Genomic DNA, 21,803 nt, shown 5'->3' with positions numbered 1-21,803 from the left:
CTCATGACCCCAAGATCAGGACTTGAGCTGAAATCAAGAGTTGGATGCTTAACTGAACCACCTAGGAGCCCAAATTGGGCCTTTTAAAGGGACAATAAAGGAGAGGAAAGAACTAGGCCTCATTTGAGTCAGAGAAGTGAAAAAATATAGAAGGTTGGTCAGTATAAATGTGATTAAGCTGTTTGTTAGCTGATGGTTATCAAAGTTAGAAATCGATCTTCCCACAGAGACTTCAAAACACAAGTCCTAACCTTCCTGATGGTTACATTTCAATGGGATGGCTCTCAAGTCCTTGAAAAAGACTACTGAGTTCGAAGAGCTACATATTCACAATTGTAAGCCTTTATAGTAAATGATCTGAGAAAAGTAGGTCAGGCTTATACCATCAGGCTAGAACAAACAGTATATTATCTTTGCTGTGTTGAGTTTGCTCAGTCAGGCATTTTAATAGAGCATTGGGGTCAACAGAGTACTGGGGGCCATCTTAGGGGGATGGCAAGTCTCTTGGTGCAGGGGTTTGGACAGAGTTCTATGCTGAGAGGTCTGCTGTTCCATTAGTCCATTTTCTACAACCTATCTGCTCTTCCTTACTCTTCTGCTATTTTTGTTCCAGCTGTTATAATATCTGGTCTGGATAATTGCAATAGACTGCTAAGTGATTTTCCTATGGTGACAGCTCCAAAGTTGTTAGGAGTGGGTGGAATAATCTTCATCAGTCATCTCACCCCCCAAAAGCATTCAACAGAAGTAATATCTGCATGTTATGTAAAGGCAGCTTTCAAACATATCCTCCAATCTCCACTATGACCAGGCATCGCCATCCAAATTTTTCCCTTACACTGTACTATTATAGAAATCCATTGTCTCCTTGTTGCCAGTATCCCTCTCCACCCCTCCACACCATCACATTTATCTACCCTCAAAGTCCATGAAGAAGAGATGAAGAAAGAGAGGAGAAGGAATGAAGAAGAAAAGGAGGGGGGCGGGCGGTTGAGTGGTTCAGTCAGTTAAGCTTCTGCCTTCAGCTCAGGTCATGATCTCAGGGTGCTAGGATTGAACACCACATTGGGCTCCCCACTTAGCAGGGAGCCTGCTTCTCCCCCTCTTCCTGGCTTATGCTCTGTCTCACAATCTCTGACTCTCTCTCTCTCTCTCAAATAAACAAATAAATAAATAAATAAGATCTAAAAGGGGGGAGGGAAAAGTGAAGAGAGGAGAAAGGAGAAGAGGAAAGAGGAGAAAAAGGAGTCGGAGGACGCGAGTGGAAGGAAGGGATTTGAAAAAGGATTGAAGAAATAAACCAAATTAAGAGTTCATTCCAAAGAAGTTGAGGAAGACTGTTGATACAGTGCATTCCTATGTGGTCTAGAGGTTGAGATTCTGATTTGCACTCAGGCATCCTGGGATACTTATTTTTACATTTTCATTGAAGAATCTTACAGAGATAAAAGACAAAACTTTTTGGTCAAGATTAACTTTTAACTTTTAATTATACATACTTTTTAAAAAGTGTTGATTAAGCTCTGCAGAGTTATCCATGCATCCATTTGGCAAATATTTATGGAGCAGGAATTCAGTTCCAGAAACTATATTAGACACTAGATATGCAAACATTTCTATTTATGGTCCTATTGCATGTCAGATGCTTCTGTCTGACAACTCAGTTCCACTATACTCACACACATATACACACACATACAAACACATTAGCATTCTGTTTATCCAGATCCCACACTGTATTTTTTTCAACCATCCATCTCAACAAGAAAAAGTAATAGACTGCTAAGATCCAATGTGATATGTTCCCTTATACTCCCTAAATTCATTCCAGTCACTTTTATACTCAGCCACATCCATGGGTCTCCAATTCCCAAACTGTTCCTCATAACTTCTTGTCCTTCTTTTTCTCCACCCCCTCTTTTTCCAGTGTTCCCACAGCTCACTGATATTTCCCAGAGTCCCATGAGCTTATTCCTATAACTTTATAGCAGCTCTTTCTTTTCCATTCCCACCGCTTTGCTTGAAATATCATGAAGTAATCTTACAGTTAACTAGACTTAAGGATTTGATGAATGAAATTCTAATGGAGGGACTTCTGGTTCCATACTCAACATGTAAGGACCTTAGGAGTTTCCACTCCATACTAATAAATAAAAGACTGAACAAGCTGAAAAATCAACAAATGTTAGATATATCAGAGAAGTGGAGTCGCAGGACAAACGGCTGTCCCTGAAACTGGAGAGGAAAAACAAGTGGATACAGAGAATGGTAACACTTTAGAGCAGACCTCCCCACCCCCAGGAAACATCTGTAGGAACCACTATCAGGGTAGAAAAACCTAAACTGTAATTGGCAATTTGTTGGAGAATCAATGTAGACAAGTCTGAGAGATAAAAACTCCAGGGCAGCCCAGAAAGCTCTCCACACTTTTGTTAATTTTACCTCCAGAAACTTTACTAGATCTTCACAGTAAATATCAGAGAAAATTATCTTCCTACTACTGGAAGTGAGAGGTGAAAAGTAAACATTTTGAAATAAACTGGAACTTTCTGTTCTTCGTAAGACTGGCCCATGGGAGAAACTATTTTACTAGAGCCTAACTTGCTAGGGTTTTATCAGTGCATAGGCTACCTGAGGAAAGGGAAATACCCAACTCCAGCCCACTTTAGACATCCTGTCCTAACCAAAGGAAAAAAAAAAACTTGAGAAACACTGGTGAAGATCACAGTCTAGAGACACAGGCTCAGCAAAGATAGACAATAACCATGGGACTATAGATTATAGCGCTTTAAATGCACACATACACTCATACCACCACACTACTAAAAACCTATTTGCCAAAGTTCCTCTCATCTCTATATTATCTCTACCTTATATAAAAAATTACGAGTCATACCAAAAAGCAAAAAATGCAGATTGAAGAAACAGAAAAAGGATCATCCCGGATAATGGCAGAAATGTTAGAAAAACCAAGTGTGAATTTAAAATGATTAATATGTTAAGGACTCTAAAGGAAAAATGCAGATAACAGGCAATAACTGGTATGTGATATAAGCAGAGAGATGGAAATTCTAAGAAAGAATAAAAAAGGAATGTATGAAATAAAAAAATACTGTAATAGAAATGAAGAATGCTTTAGCTGGACTTATTAGCAGACTGGACACAAGGGAAAAAAAAATCTCTGACCTTGAGGATATGTTAAAAAAAAAAAACTTCCAGAACTGAAAAGCAAATATTAAAAAGACTGAAAAAAAAACAGAGAAATATATGTAAGGACCGTGGGATAACAACAAAAAAGTAACATATGCATAATAGGAATACCAGAAGGAGAAGAAAAAGAGAAAGGAACAGAAACAATATTTGAAGGAACGGTATTTCTTCCAATTTAATATCAGACATCAAATCACAGATTCAGGATGCTCAGAGAATGTGAAACAGGATAAATGTCAAATCTACACCTAAACATGTCATTTTCAAACAACAGAAAATGAAATATCAAGAAAAAAATCTTTAAATAAGCCAGAAAAAAAACCATCATTTCCATAGTGGAGCAAAGATAAGAATTACATCTCACATCTTCTCAGAAACTATGGAAGCAAAAACATAGTGATGTGAAATATTTAAAGTGTTGAAAGAAAAAACTCAACAACCTAAAACTCAGTTTTCTACGAAATTATTCTCCAAAAATGAAGACCTTGAGGAAAAAAAAAGTGAAGGAATTTGTGCTCAATAGACTTGCTTTGAAAGAAATGTTAAAAAAAAAAAAGATCTTCAGGAAGAAGGAAAATTATATAGGTCAGGAATCCAGATCTAACTAAAGGAAGAAAATTTGAGAAGGAAAAGTGAAGATTTACATTTCTTATTCTTAATTGATTTAAGAGATAACAGTTTATTCAAAATAATAACAGCTAAGATAGTGGAGTAGTAGGAGTCCCCTAGGCTTGCCTGGTCACTTGACCACAACAACATAAATATTAAATCATTCTGAATACCCAAGAGATTGTTCCAAGGACTGAAAAATAAAATAAACAGTACAACTAGAGGGAGAGAAGAGGCCACTTCACGGAAGTTAGGAGGTGTGGAGGCATGATTTGGGGAATAAATGGATCATGGATGCTTGCAGATGGGAGGGACCCCTGGTCATGGAGAGAGGACAGACGGCAGAGGAGCACACAGCAGATCACACAAGGAAAGCACTTCCCCAAAGTGGGGAAATGAGTGCACACTGGGAAAATGAGAGGGGCTGATTTTTGTGAAGTTTTACAACCAGTGAGCCTCAAAGACTAGAGTTTTAGAGGTCCATGTGCATGACTGATGTGGAGTCCTGAGGGCACTGCAGTGCTCCTGTGGAGAAGAAGGGCAAAAGCTCAGGAGCAGAGAGCTGACCTGAGGTTCCCTTGAGGTGCACTGGGAGAGATGGTACCCCCTTCTTGGGCACATCTGGAAGAAGTGGCATTGTCTCTCTTGGGACAAAAGAGCCAGTGGGCACCATTACCCTCCCCATCCCTTAGCACAGATGCAGAGACACCTGCTGAGGGCAGCTAACCTGGACAGCAGCTTCTTGTTACACTTTTATCCAAACTCCACACCCCTGCCCTTTGGTGTGACTGCCCTTCTGGGTCAAACCTGAATCAAGCCCAGTGCAAACAGACACAACCCCCAGAGGACCAGCGCAGGTCCATGCAATGTTGAGCCCCTGAAGTTTAGAGTTGTACAACTCAGCTAGACTGCCTAGGATAAAACACAGGTGCGCTGGGCAGGCAGATAGCCCAGACACAGACAGGGTGAAGGCAGGGATCTGAGGGATACCTGAGACATAGGAGGTGTGATAGTTCACTCTTCTGGGAGAGTCCCCAGACAGCAGTGTGTGTGAATTACCCTCTTCAGGAAAGAGGAGAGGGCTGGCACAATTTCCCTTCCTGCCCCTCAGCATAAACTAACTTCAGTAAGCAGCACAGTACCCACAGTGGAGGCCTAAACTACTTATATCAAGCCATACCCCCTCAGTGCTCTGCAGGTGTTGCTTATCTCTACAAGTGTACCTCAGAATCAGAGCAGCAAGCACCACTCCCAGAAGACCAGCACAAATACCCTGCACACACCATGTCTACTGACTATAGAGTTCTGCAAAGCTTTAGTTCTAGTAGAAATAGCATCAAGTCTCTTTTAACAAGCGACCAGAGCACACTTAGTCAAGATTCACCACACTCTGGCCAAGGTCCAAACACACTCCACTGCAGGCAAGAAGAATTCTGCAGAGGACTGACCTGAGGAAAAGAGCAGCGATAACACCGCAGCAGAGTGCACCCAGCATTCACCAGAGATAACTCCTGAAGTGCCAGGTGCTTCACAATGTCAGATCTCTTCTTCAAAAATCCATTACTCTCAGTAGCAGGAAATATAACAAGTTTTCTAACACAGAGAAGAAGACAGAGACCTAGAAAAAAAACACCAAGATGGGGGAATTCATTCCAAAAGAAAGAACAAGGAAAGATCATAGCCGGGTGGCAAAGCAAAACAGAATCCCAAGCTTGACACTGTGGTCTGCGGATCCCCTGGGTCCCAAGAAGAATGGGTGGCACCTAAGGGTTGCACTGTTCCCAGGCATCGGAGTGTAGAAACCAGCTGAGAACAGCAAGTCAAGGTGCCGACTTTCTGCTCTGTATTACTGTAAACCTTGAACCGCTGCTTGGTCATGTGACTGAATACCTGGAATGAGTACTGCAAACAAGAGAAGTGTGGCTCGACCCTCCCGACCCTCCTGGGGGAGGAACAGCGCGGGTCTACACAGTGGGAGTCCCTAAAATTTAGAATTTTGAAACTCATTTGCAGGCCTGATATAAAGAAGCTTGGACACAGGCAGGGTAAACACAGGGATCTGACAGAAACCAGGGAGATTAAATGACTGATTGCTCTTCTGTGAGAAAATCTGAAGAAGGGAGGCTTGAATTTTCAGCTCCAGGGTTAGAGAATTGAGCACTGCCATAGTAATCCCATCCATCACTCCTGAAAACCTTCAGGGAGCAGAACAGAGCCACCTAGTGGAGTCTAGAGCTGCTTACACCAATCCTTGCCTTCCAGCACCCTGGAGACACATTTCCACTAGGGCTATTCCACTTGAATATCGGCTCAACAGGCCTCTCCCCTGGAAGACCAGAACAAACAACTCACCTACACAAAGTTTACTGGTCATAGAGGGCTGCAGTGGTCAGCTAGGGGGGAAAATAGTATCTAGTATCATTTGTACTTTTATTCTTTATTCTTAAATTATAACTTCTTCACTTGTATTTTCAATTCTTTCTAAACTTTTAAATTTTAATCTTATATACTTTATGTATATATATTTTATTTATTATTTAATTTAATTTATAATTTTATTTTATTTTTTTTTCCTTTCTTATTTGGGGATCTAGATGATTTAAGTAAGCAGATGAAAACAGACTCAAGATCTAGTTTTTGTTGTTGTTATTGTTGTTGGGTTTTTTTGTTTTTGTTTTTGTTTTCTTTTTCCTTCTTCTTTTCTCTTCTGGACAAAATGACACGAAGGAGAACTTCACCTGAAAAGAAAGTATGGGAGGTAGTACTCACAATGAGGGATTTAATCAATACAGATATAAGTAAAAAAAAAAAATAAGTAAGATGTCTGAACTAGACTTTAAAAGAATGATTATAAGGGTACTAGTTAGGCTTGAAAAAAGCATAGACGACACTAGAGAATACTTTACTACAGAGATAAGAGAACTAAAATCTAGTTAAGACAAAATTTTAAAAAAATGCTATTGTTGAGATGCAGTTCCCAGTAGAGGACATGAAACTGAGGGGGTGAATCAGCGATATAGAAGATAAAACTATGGATAATAATGAAACCAGAAGGAAGAGGGAAAGAAAGGTAATGGACCATGAAAGTGGACTAAGGGAAATCAGCGACTTACTAAAATGGAATAACATTTGTATCATAGGAGTCCTGAAGATGAACAGAAAGAAAAGGAGGCAGGTTTATTCAAACAAATTATTACTGAAAACCTCCTAATCTGGGGAAGGATATAGACATCAAAATCTAAGAAGCACAGAAATCAGTGGCTTTCTTATACACTAACAATGAAAATACAGAAAGGGAAATTAGAGAATCGATTCCATTTACTATAGCACCAAGAACCATAAGATACCTGGGAATAAACCTAAACAAAGAGGTAAAGGATCTGTACTCGAGGAACTACAGAACACTCATGAAAGAAATTGAAGAAGACACAAAAAGATGGAAGACCGTTCCATGCTCTTGGATTGGAAGAATAAACATTGTTAAAATGTCTATACTGCCTAGAGCAATCTATACTTTTAATGCCATTCCGATCAAAATTCCACTGGTATTTTTCAAAGAGCTGGAGCAAATAATCCTAAAATTTCTATGGAATCAGAAGAGACCCCAGATTGCTAAGGAAATGTTGAAAAACAAAAACAAAACTGGCGGCATCACATTACCTGATTTCGAGCTTTACTACAAAGCAGTGATCACCAAGACAGCATGGCACTGGCACAAAAGCAGATACATAGACCAGCAGAACAGAGTAGAGAGCCCAGATATGGACCCTCATATCAACTCTATGGTCAAATGATCTTCGACAAAGCAGGAAAAAAAATACAATGGAAAAAAGTCTCTTCAATAAATGGTGCTATATGTAGAAGAATGAAACTCAAACATTCTCTTACACCGTACACAAAGATAAACTCGAAATGGATAAAAGACCTCAACGTGAGACAGGAATCCATCAGAATCCTAGAGGAGAACATAGGCAGTAACCTCTTTGATACCAGCCACAGCAACTTCATGGGGAGGGGAGGCGAACCATAAGAGACTATGTACTCTGAAAACAACCTGAGGGTTTTGAAGGGTCAGGGGTGGGAGGTTGGGGCAACCTGAGGGTTTTGAAGGGTCAGGGGTGGGAGGTTGGGGGAACAGGTGGTGGGTAATGGGGAGGGCACGTTTTGCATGGAGCACTGGGTGTTGTGCAAAAAGAATGAATACTGTTACACTGAAAAAATAAATAAAATGAAAAACAAGAAAAAAAAAAGATATGTTTCCAAAGGCCAAGGAAACAAAAGCAAAAATGAACTTTTGGGACTTCATCAAGATCAAAAGTTTCTGCACAGCCAAGGAAACAGTCAAGAAAACAACAAGGCAACCCACGGAATGGGAGAAGATATTTGCAAGTGACAGTACAGACAAAAGGTTGATATCCAGGATCTATAAAGAACTCCTCAAACTCAACACACACAAAACAGATAATCATATCAAAAAATGGGCAGAAGATATGAACAGACAATTCTCCAATGAAGACATACAAATGGCTATCAGAAACATGACAAAATGCTCATCATCACTAGCCATCAGGGAGGTTCAAATTAAAACCACATTGAGATACCACCTCACACCAGTTAGAATGGCCAAAATTAGCAAGACAGGAAACAATGTGTGTTGGAGAGGATGTGGAGAAAGGGGAACCCTCTTACACTGTTGGTGGGAATGCAAATTGGTGCAGCCACTTTGGGGAACAGTGTGGAGATTCCTCAAGAAATTAAAAATAGAGCTTCTCTATGACCCTGAAATTGCACTGCTGGGTATTTACCCCAAAGACACAAATGTAGTGAAAAGAAGAGCCATCTGTACCCCAGTGTTTATAGCAGCAATGGCCACGGTCGCCAAACTGTGGAAAGAACCAAGATGCCCTTCAACGGATGAATGGATAAGGAAGATGTGGTCCATATACACGATGGAGTATTATGCCTCCATCAGAAAGGTTGAATACTCAACTTTTGTAGCAACAGGGACGGGACTGGAAGGATTATGCTGAGTGAAATAAGTCAAGCAGAGAGAGTCAAGTATATGGTTTCACTTATTTGTGGAGCCTAACAAATAACATGGAGGACATGGGGAGATGGAGAGAAGGGAGTTGAGGGAAATTGGAAGGGGAGATGAATCATGAGAGACTAGGGACTCTGAAAAACAACCTGAGAGTTTTGAAGGGGCGGGGGGAGGGAGGTTGGGGAACCAGGTGGTTGGTATTAGGGAGGGCATATGTTGCATGGAGCACTGGGTGTGGTGCAAAAACAATGAACACTGTTATGCTGAAAAGAAAAAAATAAAGTGATATATGTTTTAAAAAAAATCTAAGAAGCATAGACAACTCCTATTAAATTAAATGAAAGCCAACCATCACCAAGGCAAATCATAGTCAATTTCACAAAATATACAGTCAAGGAAAGAACCCTGAAAGCAACAAGGGGAAATATATCCTTAACCTACAAGGGAAGACATATCAGGTTCACAACAGATCTTTCCACAAAAACCTGGCAAGCCAGAAAGGAGTGGAAGGAAATATTCAAAATGCTGAATTGGAAAAATGTGCAGCCAAGAATTTTTTATCCAGCAAGGCTTTCATTCAGAATAGCAGGAGAGGTAAAGAGTTTCTCAGACAAAGAAAAACTAAAGGAGTTTATCACCACTAAACTAGCCCTATAAGAAATTTTAGGGGGGACTCTTTGAATGGGGAAAAGAGGCCAAAATCAACAGACTAGAAAGGACTAGAGAACATCACCAGCAACACCAGCTCCACAGGTAACACTATGGCACCGAATTCATATCTTTTGATAATCACTCTGAATGTAAATAGACTAACTGCTCCAATCAGAAGATACAGGGTATCAGAATGGAGTAAAAACAAAAACAAAAACAAAAACGAGATCCATTTACATGCTAAGTACAAAGTGTCATTTTAGACCTAAAGGAATCTGTAGATTGAAATTGAAGGGATGGAGAACAATCTACATGATAAGGATGGCACAAGAAAACTGGAGTAGTCATACTTATATCTCACAAACTGGATTTTAAACCAAAGACTGTAATAACAGTTGAAGACGGGAATGGTATCATAATTAAGGGGACTATCCATTCAAATGATCTAACAATTGTAAATATTTATGTCCTTAATTTGGGAGCACTCAAATATATAAATCAATTAATAATAAATGTAAAGAAACTCATGGATAATAATACAATGATAGTAGGGACATTAATGCCTCAATTACAGCAGTGGACAGATCATCTAAGCAGAAAATCAACACACTGGACCAGATGGACGTAACAGATATATTCAGAACATTTCATCCTAAAGCAGCAGAATACACATTCTTTTCAAGTACACATGGAACATTCTCCAGGATAGATTATGTACTAGGTCACAAATCAGCCCTAAACAAGTACAAAAAGACTGAGATCATACCACACATATTTTCGTATCACAAGACCATGAAACTTGATATCAACCACAAGAAAAAAAAATGGAAAGGGCTAAAAAAATGTGGGGATTAAAGAATAAATGGGTTAACCAGGAAATTAATGAAGAAATAAAAATATATGTAGAAGCAAATGAAAATGAAAACAGAACACCACAAAACATTTGGGATGCAGCAAAAGCACTCCTAAGAGGGAATTTTATTACAATATATGACTACCTCAAGAATCCAGAAAAGGCCCAAATACAACTAACTTTACACATAAAGGAGCTAGAAAAGGAACAGCAAATAAAGTCTACAGCCAGCAGAAGAAGGGAAATAATAAAGACTTGACCAGAAATAAATGATACAGAAACAAAAAAAGAAAACAGAATGGATTGAAGAAACTAAGAGCTGGTTCTTTGAAAGAATTAGTAAAATTGGTAAATTCCTATCCAGACTCATCCAAAAGAAAAGAGAAAATACCCAAATAAATAAAATCGTGAATGAAAGAGGAGAGATAACAAGCAAAACCACAGAAATATAAACAATTCTAAGAGAATACTATGAAAAATAATATGACAACAAATTGGGCAATCTGGAAGAAACTGACAAATTCCTAGAAACGTACAAACTATCAAAACTGAAACAAGGAGAAATAGAAAATTTGAACAGACCAAATACCAGCAAAGAAATTGTATCAGTATTCAAAAATTTTCCAACAAACAACAGTCCAGGAGCAAATGGATTACCAGGGGAATTCTACCAGACATTTAAGGAAAAATTAATACCTGTTCCCCTCAAACTGTCCCAAGAAAAAGAAATGGAAGGAGAACTTCCAAACTCATTCTATGAAGCCAGCATTACCTTGATTCCAAAGCCAGACAAAGACTCCACTCAAAAGGGGAGATTGGAGGGGAAGATGAACCATGAGGGACTATGGACTCTGAAAAACAACCTGAGGGTTCTGAATGGGTGGGGGGTGGGAGGTTGGGGGAGCCAGGTGATGGGAATTATGGAGGGCACGCATTGCATGGAGCACTGGGTGTGGTGCACAATGAATTCTGTTATGCTGAAAAGAAATTTAAAAAAAGGGGGGGGAATTACAGGTTAATTTCCCTATTGAAGATGGATGTAAAAATTCTCAATAAAATACTAGCAAACTGAATTCAATAGTACATTAAAATAATTATTCACCACAATCAAGTGAGATTTATTCCTGGGCTGCAACGGTGGTTCAATATTCACAAATTAATCAGTGATACACCACATTGATAAAAAGAAGAATAAGGACCATATGATCCTGCCAATAGGTGCAGAAAAAGAAAGCATTTGACAAAATACAGCATCCTTTCTTGAAAAAAACCCTCAAAAACTAGGGATACACGAAAGATACCTCAGTATCCTAAAGGCCATATATGAAAGACCCATAGCTAATCTCATCATCAATGGAGAAAAACTGAGAGAATTTCCCCTATGGTCAGGAAGAGGACAAGGATGTACACTCGCACAATTACTATTTAACATAGTACTGGAAGTCCTAGCCCAGCAATTAGACAACAAAAAGAAAGAAAAAGCATCCAAATTGGCAAAGAAGTCAATTTTTCACTATTGCGGATGACATGACACTTTATGTAGAAAACTCAAAAGACATTACCAACTTCCTGAAGTAATACATGAATTCAGAAAAGTTGCAGGATATAAAATCAATGTGAAGAAATATTTTACATTTCTATACACCAATAACAAAGCATTAAAAAAAATCAAGGGACTTGGATGGAACTAGAGTGTATCATGCTTAGTGAAATAAGTCAATCGGAGAAAGACAACTATCATATGATCTCCCTGATATGAGGACATGGAGAAGCAACATGGCGGGCTAGGGGGGTAGGAGAAGAATAAATGAAACAAGATGGGATTGGAAGGGAGACAAACCATAAATGACTCTTAATCTCACAAAACAAACTGGGGCTTGCTGGGGGGAGGTGGGATCAGGAGAGGGGGAGGGGGCTATGGACATTGGGGAGGGTATGTGCTATCGTGAGTGCTGTGAAGTGTGTAAACCTGGCGATTCACAGACCTGTACCCCTGGGGATAAAAATACATTATATGTTTATTAAAAAAAAAATTTGGAAGGGGAGGTGAACCATAAGAGACTATAGACTCTGAAAAACAACCTGAGGGTTTTGAAGGGTCAGGGGTGGGAGGTTGGGGGAACAGGTGGTGGGTAATAGGGAGGGCACGTTTTGCATGGAGCACTGGGTGTTGTGCAAAAACAATGAATACTGTTACGCTGAAAAAATAAATAAAATGGAAAAAAAAATCAAGGAAACCCATTTGCGATTGCACCAAAAACAATAGGATACCTAGGAATAATTGTAACAAACAGGTAAAATGTCTTTTCCCTGTAAACTACAGAAGACTTATGAAATAAATTGAAGAGGATACAAAGAAATGCAAAAGCAATCCATGTTCATGGATTGGAAGAACAAGCATTGTCAAAATGTCTATACTGACCAAAGCACTCTACAATTTTAAGGCAATCCCTATCAAAATATCATCGACATTTTTCACAGAACAAACAATCCTAAAATTTGTATGGAACTACAAAAGACTGTGAATAGCCAAAGCGATTCTAAAAAAGAAAAACAAAACTGAAGACATCACAATTCCAGATTTCAAGCTATATTACGAAGATGTGATCAAGACAATATGGTATTGGCACAAAGACAGATGCATAGATCAATAGAACAGAATAGAGATACCAGAAATGAACCCACAACTATGTGGTCAACTAATCTTTGACAAAGCAGGAAAGAATATCCAATGGAAAAAAGACAGTTTCTTCAACAAATGGTGTTGGGAAAAGTGGAAAGCAGCATGCAAAAGATGGAAACTGGACCACTTTCTTATACCATACAGAAAAATAAATCCAAAAGGATGAAAGACCTAAATGTGAGACAGGAAACCATCAAAAGTAGGTGGAACATAACTCAACAGAATAAAGGTCATAAATGAAAAACTCACAGCTAACTTCAGAGTCAATGTTGAAAAACTGAGAACATTTCCCCTAAAATCAGGAACAAGACCAGGATGTATATTTTCACCAGTTTTATTCAACATGGTGTTGGAAGTCCTAGCCACAGCCATCAGACAAAAAAACAAGCAAACAAACAAACCAAAAGCAAAACCAAAACCAAAATCAAAACCAAAATTAAAACCAAAAGCAACAACTAAAAAAAAAAACAAGGAAGAAGTAAAAAGTTCACTATTTTCAGACTATATATATATAGAGAGAGAGAGAGAGAACCCTAAAGAGTCCATCAAAAAATGACTAGAGGGGCGCCTGGGTGGCTCAGTGGGTTAAGCCTCTGCCTTCAGCCCAGGTCATGATCTCAGGGTCCTGGGATCGAGCCCAGCATCTGGCTCTCTGCTCAGCGGGGAGCCTGCTTCCTCCTCTCTCTCTGCCTGCCTCTCTGCCTACTTGTGACCTCTGTCTGTCAAATAAATAAATAAATAAATAATCTTAAAAAAAAAACGACTAGAACTGATCATGAATTGTACAGGTTGCAGGATATAAATTCAATATATGGAAATCCATTCCATTTCTCTACATTAATCATGAAACAGCAGCAAGAGAAATTAAGAAACAAATCCATTTACAATCGCATTAAAAATAATAATGTATTTAGAATAAACTTAACAAAGGAGGTAAAAAACCTGTACTCTTAAAACTATAAAATATTGACGGAAGAAATTGAAGAAGACACACAAAAAAATGGAAAGACATTCTATGCTCATAGGTAAGAGGAATAATTAGTTAAAATATCTATATTACCCAAAGGAATCTACACATTTAATGCAATCCCTATAAAAATACCCACAAAATTTTTCACATAACTAGAACAAAATATCCTAAAATGTATATGAAACCACAAAAGACCCCAAATTGTCAAACAATTTTCAAAAAGAAAAGCAAAGCTGAAGGTATCACAATTTTATACTTCAAGTAATATTACAAAGCCGTAGCAATCAAAAAGCAAGAAGTATGGTACTGGCACAAAAAGAGACACATAGATCAATAGAACAGAATGTAAAACCAGAAATGAAAACAGAATTACATGGTTAATCTTTGAAGAAGGAGGAAAGAATATCCAGTGAGAAAAATTCTCTTCAACAAATGGTGCTGTGAAAACTGGAGAGCTTCATGCAAAAGAATGAAACTGGACCATTTTTTTCACCATGCACAAAAATAAATTCAAAATGGATTAAAGACCTAAATGTAAGACAAGAAACCATTAAAATCCTAGAAGAGAGCACAGGCAGTAATGATTTTGACATAAACTGTAGCAATTTTTTTCTTCGTATGTCTCCTGAGGCAAAGGAAAGAAAAGTAAAAATAAATGATTGGGACTATATCAAAATAAAAACTTCTGCACAGTGAAGGAAACAATCAACAAAACTAAAAGACAACCTACTAAATGGAAGAATATATTTGCAAGTGACGTATCCAATAAAGGGTTAGTATCTAAAATATATAAGAACTTATAAAACTCAACACCCCCCCCAAAAAAACCAAATAGTCCAGTTAAATTTGGACAGAAGACATGAACAGACATTTCTCCAAGGAAAACATTTACATGATCAGCAGATACATGGAAACACACTCAGCATTACTCATCATCAGGAAAATGCAAACCAAAACTACAATACACCTCACGTCTGTCAACAATGGGTAAAACGGAAAACACAGGAAACAACAAATGTTGAAGAGAGTGTGGAGAAAAATGAACTCTAATGCACTGTGGGTGGGAATGCAAACTGGTGCAGCTACTCTGGAAAACATATTGAGTCTCCTCAAAAAAGTTAAAAACAGAACTACTGCATATAATCTATAATCACGCTAGTGGGTATTTACCCCCCAAATACAAAAATGCTAATTCAAAGATATACAAACATCCTTCTGTTTATAACAACATTATTTACAATAATGCATTTATGAATTATGAAAATTATGAAAGCAACCTGAGTGTCCATTAGATAAATGGATCCAGAAGATATGGTATATATACACAATGGAATACTATTCAGCCATAGGAAATAATGAAATCTTGCCATTTGCTATGACGTAGATGGAGCAGAATACTATAAGGAAAAGTGAAACTACTCAGTCAAAAAAAGACAAATATCATATGATTTCAATCATATGGAATTTAAGAAACAAACAAAAAAAAAGAACAAAGGAAGGGGTGGGGGAGAGGAACAAACTCTTAATTATAGAGAACCAACTGATGGTCCCCAGAGGGGAGGTGGTTTAGGGGGATAGTTAAAATGGTCAGTGGGGATTAAGGAGTGCAGTTTTCGTGATGAACACTGGGTGATACATGAAATTGTTGTATCACTGTGCTGTACACTGAAAACTAATATAAAATTATAGTTAACTATACTGGAATTAAAAAGAAACTAATAGGTTGCATTGAAAGCAGTGCTAAGAGGAAAATTTATAGCTGTAAAGATTTAAATTACAAAGAATAAGTATCTCAAATCAGTGTCATAGCTTTACATTTACAGAACTAGAAAAAAATATAAAACAAAATCCAAAGATAGCAGAAGGAAGGAAATAATAAATATCATAGCAGATAAAAATAAAGTAGAAGATAGAAAAACAATACAGAAAAAAATGAAATGAAGAGTTAGGTTTTAAAAAAGAACAATGAAATTGACACTTCTCCTACGTTGATTAAAAAAAAGAGAGTTAACTCAATTTTAAAATAAAAAAAGACATCATAACCAGTTTTACCAAAAAAAATTATTCTAAAAGCATACTATAAACAATTGTACCCTAAGAAAGTGAATATCTGTATAAAATGGATTAATGTCTAGAAGCATACAAAGTTCAAAGACTGTATCATGAAGAATTAAGAAAGTCTGAACAGACCTAAAGCTAGAAAGTCAATAATATCACTAATGAAAACCTTCTAACAAAGAAAAGCCCAGGACCAAGTGAAGCCTCTTGGGTTTTAGAATTTTATTAAATATTTAAAACTTTAAAAATTATAAATGGAATCAATTCTCTAATTTCCCTTTCTACAGTTTCATAGTTAGTGTATAAGAAAGCAACTGATTTCTGTGCATTGATTTTGTAACCTGCCACATTACTGAACTGCTGTATGAGTTCTAGTAGTTTGGGGTTGGAGTGTTTTGGGTTTTCCACATAAATTATCATATCACTGTGAAGAGAGCTTGACTTCATTGCCAATTTGAATACATTTTATTTCTTTTTGTTGTCCGATTGCTGTTGCTAGGACTTCTAATACTATGTTGAACAAGAGTGGTGAGAGTGGGCATCCTTGTCATGTTCCTGATCTCAAAGGGAAGGCTGTCAGCTTTTCCCCATTGAGGACAATATTCGCTGTGGGTTTTTCATAGCTGGATTTTATGAAGTTGAGGAATGTTCCCTCTAGCCCTATACTCTGAAGAGTTTTAACCAGGAACGGATGCTGTATCTCGTCAAGTGCTTTTTCTGCATCAATTGAGAGGGCCATGTGGTTCTTCTCTCTTTTCTTACTGATTTGTTCTATCACCTAGATTGATTTGTGAATGTTGAACCACCTTGCATTCCAGGGATACATCCCACCTGTTCATGGTATATAATCTTTTTAATGTACTGCTGGATCCTATTAGCTAGGATCTTGTTGAGAATCTTGGCATCCATATTCATCAGGAATATTGGTCTGAAATTCTCCTTTTTGTGGGGTCTTTGCCTGGTTTGGGGATCAAGGTAATGCTGGCTTCATAGAAAGAGTCTGAAAGTTTTCTATTTTCTGAAACAGCTTCAGGAGAATAGGTATTATTTCTTCTTGGAATTTTTGGTAGAATTCCCCAGGGACTCCATCAGGTCCTGGACTTTCGTTTGGGAGATTTTTGAACACTGCTTCAATCTCATTACTAGTTATTGGTCTATTCGGGTTGTCAATTTCTTCCTGTTTCAGTCTTGGAAGTTTATACCAATTCCCAAACTCTTCCAAATAATGAAAGGGGAGATAACATTTTCAAGTTCATTTTGTGAGAGCAACATTACCCTGTTGCCAAAGCTAGATAGACACCACGAGAAACAAAAACTACTGACCAATACGCCTTATGAATATTGATACAAATATCTCCAGCAAAATACCAGTAAGTATAATGGAAAAGCACATTAAAAAAAGTTTATACAGCATGACCATATGTTCCTGGAATGCAAATGGAGCTCATGATGTGAAAATCCATAATCATAATACAACACATTAACATAATGAAGGAGGGAAAAACAAGATAATCTCAGTTGATGCAGAAAAAGCATTTAACAAAATTTAACACACTTAAGTAACAAAATACTCACAAAAGTAGAAATGGAAGGAAACTACTCAACATAATAAAAGTTATAAATGAAAAGCCTACAGATAGTATTACACTCAATAAAGAAAAACAAAGGCTTTCCTCTAAGAAATAAGACATGGATAATCCATTTTCACTAACTCTTTTCAAGATAAACAGGAAGCCCTAGCCACAGCAATTAGTCAGGAAAATAAATGAAGATATCCAATTTGAAATGGAAGAATTAAATATATCTGCGTTCACAAACAAAATGATTTTATATATAGAAAATCCTAAAGATTACACAGAATTACTGTTAGAACTAATAAGTGAGTAAACATTTCTGGATGTTACAATTAACATTAACTAATTAATTGTTAATTAAACAATTAACAAAAAAACAATTGTGCTTTTTTTAAAATTTTATTTATTTGACAGAGAGAGATCACAAGTAGGCAGAGAGGCAGGCAGAGAGAGAGAGGGAGAAGCAGGCTCCTTGCTGAGCAGAGAGCCAGATGCTGGGCTAGATCCCAGGACCCTGAGATCATGACCTGAGCTGAAGGCAGAGGCTTAACCCACTGAACCACCCAGGCGCTCCTTCTTTCTTTTTTTTTAAATAAAAGATTTTATTAATTTATTTGGGCGAGAGGAAAGAGAGAGAGACCACAAGTAGAGGGGAAGAGCAGAAGGACAGGGAGAGGAACAAGCAGACTCCCTGCTGAGTGGGGAGCCCAACACAGGGCTTAATACCAGGACCCTGAGATCATGACCTGAGCTAAAGGCAGATGCTTAACTGACTCAGTCACCCAGGTGCCCCAGCAGTTGTGTTTCTATACAACAATGCCAAACAATCTATAAAGGAATTTAAGAGGGGCAGTTCCATTTACAATAGCATCAAGAAAGAAAAAAGTACCTACTTAGTTAACATACCTAATAAGGCAAAAGTCTTGTATACTGAAAATTACGAGATGTTGCTGAAAGAAATTAAAGTATACACAAATAATGGAAAGACATCCCATTTTATAGATTGGAATACTTAATTTCATTTTTGCTTTTGTTTCCATTGCCCCTGGAGACGTGTTTAGTAAGAAGTTGCTAAGGCTAAGGACAAAGGGATTGCTGCCCGTGTTCTCCTCTAAGATTTTGATGGATTCCTGTCTTACACTTTGTTCTTATCCATTTGTTCTTATCCATTTGAATTTATTTTGGTGTATGGTGTAAGAAAGTGGTCTAGTTTAATTCTTTTGAATGCTGTCCAGTTTGCTCAACACCATTTATTGAAGAGACGGTTTTCCATTGGATATTCTTTCTTGCTTTGTTGAAGATTAGTTGGCCATACAGCTGTGAATCTATTTCTGGGTTCTCTATTCTGTTCCATTGAGATATGTGTCTATTTCTGTGCCAGTACCACATTGTCTTGAACATTACAGCTTTGTAATATAGCTTGAAATCCAGAATCATGATACCTCCAGTTTTGCTTTTGTTTCTTAAGAATTCCTTTTTCTATTTGGGGGTCTTTTGTGGTTCAATACAAGTTTTAGGATTGTTTGCTCCAGTTCTGTGAAAAATGCTGTTGGTTTTTTGATAGGAAATACATTAAGTGTGTAGATTGCTTTGAATACTATAGACACTTTCAGGATGTTAGTTTTTCCAATCCATGAGCATAGAATGCTTTTCCATTTCTTTGTGTCCTCTTCAATTTCTTTCATAAGTGTTGTATAGTTTTCAAAGTACAGATCATTTGCCTCTTCAGTTAAGTTTATTTCTAGGTATCCTATTGTTTTTGATGCAGTTGTAAATGGGATCATTTACTTTATTTCTTTTTCTGCTTTGTAGGTGTATAGAAATGCAACCGATTTCTGCACATTGATTTCATGTCCTGTGATTTGCTAAATTCATGATTACTTCTTGCAATTATTTGGTGGAGTCTTTGAGATTTCTATATATAGTACCATGACATCCACAAATAGTGAATGTTTGACTACTTCCTTACAAATTTGAATACCGTTTCCATCTTTTTTTTAATTATTTATTTTTATTTGTTTATTTACAGTATAACAGTGTTCATTGTTTTGGCATCACACCCAGTGCTCCATGCAGTACGTGCCCTCCCTATTACCCACCACCTGGTTCCTCAACCTCCCACCCCACCCACCCCCCCCCCCGCCACCCCTTCATAACCCTCTGGTTGTTTTTCAGAGTCCATAGTCTCTCATGGTTCATCTCCCCTTCCAGTTTCCCTCAACTCCCTCTCCTCTCCATCTCCCCATGTCCTCCATGTTATTTGTTATGCTCCACAAATAAGTGAGACCATATGATACTTGACTCTCTCTGCTTGACTTATTTCGCTCAGCATAATTTCTTCCAGTCCCGTCCATGTTGCTACAAAAGTTGGGTATTCGTCCTTTCTGATGGAGGCATAATACTCCATTGTGTATATGGACCACATCTTCCTTATCCATTCATCCGTTGAAGGGCATCTTGGTTCTTTCCACAGTTTGGCGACTGTAGCCATTGCTGCAATAAACATTGGGGTACAAATGGCCCTTCTTTTCACTACATCTGTATCTTTGGGGTAAATACCCAGCAGTGCAATTGCAGGGTCATAGGGAAGCTCTATTTTTAATTTCTTCAGGAATCTCCACACTGTTCTCCAAAGTGGCTGCACCAACTTGCATTCACGCCAACAGTGTAAGAGGGTTCCCCTTTCTCCACATCCTCTCCAACACACGTTGTTTCCTGTCTTGCTAATTTTGGCCATTCTAACTCATGTTAGGTGATATCTCAATGTTGTTTTAATTTGAATCTCCCTGATGGCTAGTGATGATGAACATTTTTTCATGTTTCTGATAGCCATTTGTATGTCTTCATTGGAGAAGAGTCTGTTCATATATTCTGCCCATTTTTTGATATGATTATCTGTTTTGTGTGTGTTGAGTTTGAGAAGTTCTTTATAGATCCTGGATATCAACCTTTTGTCTGTACTGTCATTTGCAAATATCTTCTCCCATTCCGTGGGTTGCCTCTTTGTTTTGGTGACTGTTTCCTTTGCTGTGCAGAAGCTTTTGATCTTGATAAAGTCCCAAAAGTTCATTTTTGCTTTTGTTTCCTTGGCCTTTGGAGACATATCTTGAAAGAAGTTGCTGTGGCTGATATCGAAGAGGTTACTGCCTATGTTCTCCTCTAGGATTCTGATAGATTCCTGTCTCACGTTGAGGTCTTTTATCCATTTCGAGTATATCTTTGTGTACGGTGTAAGAGAATGGTCGAGTTTCATTCTTCTACATATCGCTGTCCAGTTTTCCCAGCACCATTTATTGAAGAGACTGTCTTTTTTCCATTGAATATTTTTTCCTGTTTTGTCGAAGATTATTTGACCATAGAGTTGAGGGTCCATATCTGGGCTCTCCACTCTGTTCCACTGGTCTATGTGTCTGTTTTTATGCCAGTACCATGCTGTCTTGGTGATCACAGCTTTGTAGTAAAGCTTGAAATCAGGTAACGTGATGCCGCCAGTTTTGTTTTTGTTTTTCAACATTTCCTTAGCAATTCGGGGTCTCTTCTGACTCCATACAAATTTTAGGATTATTTGCTCCAGCTCTTTGAAAAATATCGGTGGAATTTTGATTGGAATGCCATTAAAAGTATAGATTGCTCTAGGCAGTATAGACATTTTAACAATGTTTATTCTTCCAATCCAAGAGCATGGAACAGTCTTCCATCTTTTTGTGTCTTCTTCAATTTCTTTCATGAGTGTTCTTTAGTTCCTCGAGTACAGGTCCTTTACTTCTTTGGTTAGGTTTATGCCCAGGTATCTTACGGTTCTTGGTGCTATAGTAAATGGAATCGATTCTCTAATTTCCCTTTCCGTATTTTCATTGTTAGTGTATAAGAAAGCCACTGATTTCTGTACATTGACTTTGTATCCTGCCACGTTACTGAATTGCTGTATGAGTTCTAGTAGTTTGGGGGTGGAGTCTTTGGGGTTTTCCATATAAAGAATCATGTCATCTGCGAAGAGAGAGAGTTTGACTTCTTCCTTGCCAATTTGGATACATTTTATTTCTCTTTGTTGTCTGAATGCCGTTGCAAGAACTTCTAATACTATGTTGAACAAGAGTGGTGAGAGTGGGCATCCTTGTCGTGTTCCTGATCTCAACGGGAGGGCTGCAAGCTTT

The sequence above is a fragment of the Meles meles genome, chromosome X, assembly GCF_922984935.1.
Source record: "Meles meles chromosome X, mMelMel3.1 paternal haplotype, whole genome shotgun sequence".
Classification (NCBI taxonomy): Eukaryota; Metazoa; Chordata; class Mammalia; order Carnivora; family Mustelidae; genus Meles; species Meles meles.
This window is presented reverse-complemented; position numbering follows the sequence as displayed.